The sequence below is a fragment of the Sinocyclocheilus anshuiensis genome, unplaced genomic scaffold (assembly GCF_001515605.1).
Source record: "Sinocyclocheilus anshuiensis isolate Anshui unplaced genomic scaffold, SAMN03320099.WGS_v1.1 scaffold1120, whole genome shotgun sequence".
Classification (NCBI taxonomy): domain Eukaryota; kingdom Metazoa; phylum Chordata; class Actinopteri; order Cypriniformes; family Cyprinidae; genus Sinocyclocheilus; species Sinocyclocheilus anshuiensis.
Genome location: NW_015551069.1, coordinates 278,269 through 285,847, shown reverse-complemented (window position 1 = coordinate 285,847; position 7,579 = coordinate 278,269).

The following is a 7,579-nucleotide window of genomic DNA, read 5'->3' as shown; positions in this document are numbered from 1 at the left end:
GTTGAATCAATGAAAGCAGTTAAATCTTCTGTTTATTCAGCTGCAGCGATAGGCATTTCCTGGATTTCTTCTTCGGTGCATATTTGGATTTTCAGCGCGAGAGCGCCCTCTGGCCTTCGGATGGAGATTTACTACTGATCACAGAACTGTGCTTCACTGAAAGATACGCATGACAATCGCAGCTTCTGCCTAATCGCAATTTATTGCCTTTGCGATTTAATTTCGATTAATTGTGCAGCCCTAATTTACTGCGTGCTTTCCTCTCAATAACAAAATAAACACATCAAAAACTGACAGAAAGCAGCAGTTTAAAACGCATCTGATTACAGCGATGTGGATGTTTGCACGAGCTCTGCAGTTTAGTACTCCAGTAAAGTCCAGTCACGTTTATTTATATAGTACTTTATGCAATAGATAGCCTTAAATCAAGCAGCTTTACAGTATTAAACATGAAAAACCAGAGTCAGTGTCGCTTTCAGTTAGAATTGATTTTCGGTTATAAAGCAGCTCTCCAGTGTGGAGCTAGCAATTTATAAAATCTTTTTATTAGTGGGGAAAAAACATTTAATTAAAGTTATAGTTTGGTTTGCAGAGATCAAAGCTTGATCTAGCTCAGGACTGTTTTGATTATCATAACCCTATAAGGTATTTTAAGAGAGATTATGTTGTGAATGAAATAGTTTACCCAAAAATAAAACGTCTTATCACTTAACCTTTATTTTGTTTCTTATCCATATGACTTACAAAAAGAGATTTTAGGCAGGATGATGTGTATCATTCAGCTACTTTTTCATATAGCTAATTAAATGGTGAATGAGAGTTTCTCTGCCATCTCATTTTGTGTGCCATATATATATTTATTTGTATAAATTAATTGTATAACTGTAATTACATAATGACTTTCAAAAGCTGAAGTGATTACCTTAATTTATTTGTTAGAATATGTCTATCTCAATATTTTAACTAATTGCAAAAGTTGAATAATCAATTAATGTCTACTGATTAATCAGTGAACTAATTGATGATTAGTCGATTAATCGTTAGAATAATCGATTGAATAATCGATTATCAAAATAATCGTTTGTTGCAGCCCTAGTTCAGTTGCATTAGATTTTTACATTTTTGATGTGTATAATTACTGTAATTATTTACATTTAACCAGGCAAGTCAGTTAAGAAAAAAGTTTATTATTATTTATTATGTAATGGAATTATAAAAAACATCCAATCAGAATCACAACTTTCCATTTTATAATGCATAGTGTTATTTTATAATATATATTATTTTCTAATATTCTAATATTTATAAATACTTTGAAAATGAGCTTTTATTCTTATATTTTCAGTTTTCATTGTAATGTAGTGATTTTTTTTACTTTCATAGTATTTTTTTTTTTGTTTTGTTTTTTTGTCCATAAATGACAGAATTTTTATTTTCATTGGATGGACTGTCCTTTCAAAGACTAGAAATCAAAATTGATCACAATTTATATTTTGATGAAAGATTGGAAGACACATGCACAGATAAATCATTCACAGTAAAATAGGGCCAGTTATGATTTCATGTTGACTTTAACCCTCATGCAATTGTTTTTCTCCAGGGACGACGCCTCGACCAAGACCAGTTTTTTCCAGCACCTCGTGGAGGACCGCACTGAATCTGCCTTCTCTTATTACGAGTTCTTGCTTCACGTTCAGCAGCAGATGTCGAAGTAGAATGGAGGAACCTCATCGAACCGGCCCCAGGTTTAAGGCTAGCTTCTGTTCCGCGGCTCAACTATAGCAAGGGAGCTCTTTGATTGGACCGCAAAGAGGCAGAGACACGCCCCCTGGCCCCACCGGCCAATCAAAGCCTGTGGCTCTGTGGGGGAAGTGTTTAAAGACAATTAAGGATAAAAGAAGTTAAAAAGTCAATGTTTATTGGAGTATTATGGCAAAAAAAGTGAGCACAGAGGACAAAGATGAAATGTGGACTTGACTTGCACATAGAGACACTGAACAAGTTTTCAATCATTCCCATCTGCTTACTCCCCTTTCATATTTAGCCATCATCATGAGTAGCCAGATGCAGCGAAGAACATTTTCTGTGTTCATTTTCCTGTGTTATATTGTGTTTGTTTCCATTGTCAGAATCATTGTAAGCATGTATTTTTGGGTTTTAATACATGCAAAACATGCAGAGTTCTTTGTTGCATATTATTATTCACTCTAAACCATCCGCTCATACACACTTTGTGCTTTTATGTTTTCTTTATTTGCTCCTTTTGTTCTCCTGTCACTTCCCCTCTCCCAATGCCTCCTGTCCTTATGTAATGTGGCTTTTGAAACCGTGTCCGTCGTGATGGTGTAATAATTCATCTGTCTTCATCCAGCATCGACTCAACAGTGGCTGCTCAACTTCTCCTCTTGTCTTCTCAACATCAGCTGCTTGAAACCGTTCAATGAAGCTACGAAGTTCCTCGCTGGCAACGCATTGTTTTCTTTGAGACCAACAAATGTTGCTATCCACTTTGTAACTCAACACAAAAAAATATTTTAATGTGCTATAATTTATGCCAAGCTTATTGAATAAAATGAAATGATAATTCTAGTTGGGGTGTTTGGTTCATTGTCTGCTGCAGATATCATTTGTATAGTAAGTTTCTTTGGATAATTGGAATTTTTTTTTTAGATAATTAATTGGATATTTTTTCATTATTATTATATTTATTTACATTTATTTAACCAGACAAGTCAGTTAAGAAAATAGTGAGATATATATATATATATTATTTGCAAGGACAGTCTATTTTCGTTTTTCTAAACTTAAAATGAGGATTGAAACTTTATACATAAAATGAAATTGAAAGTATCCAATCTGAATAAGAACTCCATTTTTATGTATAATAAAAAGTATTGTTTTAGTATTATAACGTATTTTATAGTATGTATTAATATTTTGAATTAGCTTTTAATTTTGTTTTTATTGTAATTTGAATTTAAGTTTAGTAAGTTTACAGTAATTTTGTGTTTTTGTCTTTTAGTTGTTTTTTATATTTAGCTTTATTTCAGTTTTAGAGTTAATTATTTAGTGCTTGAACTTGTTTTAGTTATAATAATCTAAATTCAAAAGCTTTCAATAGTTTTAGTTAACAGTTGTAAAAAATGTCCTCTAAAAAAGCAGAAATGGAAGCAATTACTTCTGTAATCTGACCAATATTTTTAAGTATCTAAAATGAGACTATTAACAGGGATTTATTTCCCTGTGGGTGTGTGAATGACTTTATTTGTTACTGATAATCAAGGGGGAGTGAAAGCAAAACACTTTATGTTTGCTGTTCTTAAAAGTTTCAGTGCAGAGAGGAAAATAAAACACTTTTCGTTTAGTCTTACTGAGGAGGAAAGTGGGCGCATGATCGTTATTCTTTCTATTCCCTGTGAATCAGCCTGTAGTTAACCACAACAAACACTAAAAATACCTCCTTCCATGTTCCCCCGAGAACATTTAAGTCATTCTGGTCCTCGTTGAATTTCCATGCTTAGATTGTTCATGATTAATGATTCCTCAAATCGTTCCATAAGCGCGCGCTGCAGTTCCTTACCGCTTTAAATTTTCGCGCTCTTTAAAGTTTGCTGGATTCTGATTGGCTGTTTATTTTCTTGTTCATCAGCTGGGAAAAAAACTTTCTGTAACAGTGACTCCGTGTGGTGTGGACTTTTTTTAATTTATAGAGATTTTTTAAACTATATCTTTCTATTTATCGTTATAGTTATCATTCTAAGTAAGAATGGGCCTTGAGTCCAGAATATCACAGAAACCTGAGGCGGGTCAGTAGGCTAAAAAAAACACCCAAATCACCCTAGCAACATAACAGTAAGTATTCTTTTACTAAAGTAAAGATCTAGTATTATATTTCCCATGTAAAACAGTGTCCTTTGAAAGCCATTGAGAGAGTTTGTGTTGAAGAGTGAGATTAGAGTCCATTGGTGCAGTCATGGGTAATGCACCATAAACACAAGTGCTCTCTCATGCTGCGCGTCATTAAGATCGAAAATTACCATAGAGTGTTGCCACAGTCCGTGGATTTCACAGTTGCAGTGTCTGAAAATGATTATTGTTCTCATGCAGATGGTGGGAATGTGGGGGGAAAAAAACAAATGTTTACTTCTTATGTAAAGCTCAACATATACTTATGGTGCATTCAAGTCATGTCGGATAGATCGTATTTACAAGTTGAACGCACATGAACGCCACCACAAAGTCGTTATTACGAGTGGGAAACTCTAAATTTTCTTTAAGCCCTGAGTTTCCGAGTTGGGGGCGTGTCAATGAGAAACATGGCGGAATCGATGGATGCAACGTCTGTAGTTGACGGTAAATTTTTGTTTAAATTGATAGTTTAGTTGTCCTATAAACTTAAATTGGTCATGTTCTTGTTACGCAGCTGAAATCCAAGTAAAAAATGCAGACCCTGTTGTATTTTCTTGTAATTTATTAAAAGAAGGTACACCGCCATCTTGTGCCGACTAAACTGACTTGAACGCACCTGACGTCGTAATTGCGACTTGTCAACTCGTAAGTACGAACGTCCCAGGAGGACTTGAACGCAGCATTAGGTTTTTTGCATATGATAAGTATGCATACAGTACACGTGACAAATTCCATAATCAGCATATGCCATGATCCAGACAATGTTGGAAGAGGGAACATCCGAATTTAAATGTCCCATTTCTAACCACAGAGAGTTCCAGTCAATCGCACGTCATGTGAACATATTGACCACGTCGCCATGACACAACAAGAACATTTCATATTTTTGTGTCAATTATGGCAAAAACAGAAAAAAGAATTAACATAAAATGCTGCCATTAATTTTGACAACAGCTAAAAATTAATGTTTTGAAGTTTGACATGAGGTAGCTCCACAATATGCTCGTTGGAAGCAGTGACGTCAAATGACGCGTCTCGCTGAGGTAAGAATTGATCGATCTGCCCCGAGTTCAAAGGTAGGATGTCCAACTTCAAGCGGCGTTCCAGGCATTATTTCCAAGTAGTAGGTGGGAAAATTTAGAATTTCAAATTGTCTAAAGGTGCATTCACGCCATATCACAATTACCGTGATTACAAGATAGCAACTTGTAAAAAGCGTTCACGTCCTCGTAGAACTCGTAATTATAACTTATGAACTGGGACTTTTCTGAGAGCTACAATTCATTGGGCACTATGTGCGATCGTTCCGAGTCCAAGGGTGTGAACAGCTCCAAGTAGAATGTCACGTGTTGTCATTTCGAAATTACAGTAATTATGAAATGGCGTGAATGCAGCATAGGACGCACATATTGTACTGTAGGGTTGCCAGGTCTGCGAAACAAAACCAGCCCAACTGCTAATCAAAACTTGCTCAATTGCATTTTTTCCTTCGTATTCTACTCCGTCAAATTAGCATTGTGTGGCAACAGTGTAAAAGTACCCCAATTACGCAGAAAAACCACGGACTTGGCAACACCGTGGAGTCATAATTTTACCCCATGGCCTATAAAACAAAAAATTTAAAAAATCACAAGAAATTTTACATTGAAAATTGTGCATGTGACAATGTGATTGTGTGATATTAAGAGATATCCACAACTCTAGTTTAAACTAGTATAAAGATATTTTATGAGTGATAACTTCTGGAGAGAAATAGCGCAGACACTGGACAAGGATGAAATTTCAAGTGTGCACAACAAGTCACTTTGATCAGAGCAATATGGCGATGTATACTGTACATTTTAGCTGTTTTTGCTTTTAAGTGACTTTAATCAAGCTATAAAGGTGCTGTAAATTGTTTCATTATATATTCTATCATAAAAAAGACAGTTCCGAGTTTCCCACTTGTGCTTACGACTTTGTGGTTCCGTTCATGAATTGGACACATCATACATTTATTTGTACACACATGCTAAGCATTTGTATCAAAACTAAAGTGTACTTTGGGCTTAAGCTGACTTTTAGGATAGTTTCAGATTTAAAATGTACAATTATAGGTTTGATGATGTATCGTGAATTGTTCATGAATGCACACAGGAGGTTCACGGTTGGCCGGTGTAGATGGGAACACGTTTCCTCCCCTGCCGAGATTACACATTACACACACAGACTTTCCCTGCACAAAGGGTCTTTTTTCAGTAAGACACACCTATGAGACTCTCTGAGGGCTTGTTTAGTGATGGAGCATGACGTTCAAGGCTCATAACCACACAATGTATTTGTAAACAAGTGGTCATTTTGAGCGGGACAGACTTCACCCGCTGCCCTCCTGACACACACACACACACACACACACACACACTTCTGCTGTTGGCAGCGTCTCTTTTCCACTACAGAACTCTTTGATATTTCTTGGGAATGATGTCACACGCTTCCTCCTGCCCAGATAAATGACCACATTTTCCCTTTACGTGATCCAAGCATGTTTCTCGTCTCTTTGTCTCTCGTCTGTGCTTTGGATACAGCATGACATGCAGATCTCTGTAATTATTCAGTGGAACATTTTGCATCATTTTGTTCTGTTGTTTGTATACACGCACACATAGATGGGTTTTTTATGCATTAAATGTATCGCTGGCCACAGAAAAACATGGTGGCATTTCCTGTCTGAGCACAATATGTATTGTTTGACAGGAAACGTGGGAGAGTGCGGTATTCCTCACAATAGGCAGATTACATCTTAAGGGGTCAGTAAACATGGTCTCTGCCTCTTTAAAAAAAACACACAAATGTCAGTGGTTTTATTTACAATCATCTGATCCACAGTGGAATCTGTTTATAGTCTTTACTTAATCTGTTTAGAATAACATGTAAGAGATAAATTAATACTTTTATTTAGAGGATGCATTAAATTGATCAAAAGTGATCAGAAAGCATATTAGAATTATTTCTGAAGGATCATGTGACACTTAAGACTGGAGTAATGATGCTGAAAATTCAACTTTGATCACAGGAATAAATTACATTTTTAAATATATTCACATAAAAAGTAGTGATTTTAAATTGTGATAATATTTCAGAATATTTGAAGTATTTTGATCAGATAAATGCAGCCTTGTGAGCATAAGAGACTTCTAACAACCTTAAACTCCAAATCAACTCTGCTGGGTCTTTTATCATCCTGACCAGACATATTCCTGCTCGTTATATGACCTCTTACTGAATAAATAAATAAATAAATAAATGTGTGTGATTCAGCTCTAGTCAAGGCGTTGGTTTATTGATCTTTATCAGCATACTGACTGAAGCCTGAGTCACTAACGATCACATGAGCACATCAGCTCTCTTCCTGATCATGTGTTTTTCACAAACATTTCTTGCGTACACACAGACAGAAAGAGCTGTGTACACACACATACACACGCATGTTTATTTACGCATTAAATGTCAATCAGGACAAAAACCAAAACAAAAATTGCTGTCCCATAGAAAAAAAGGGCAGAATAGAAAAGATAAAGAGTGTTTTAATGAGTGTTCAGCCAAAAAAGAAAAGAGAAGTGATTATTAGGATTTCTATATTTGTTCTCACTTAACCACTTAATTTTCCATCCTTAAAGCAGCACTATGTAAC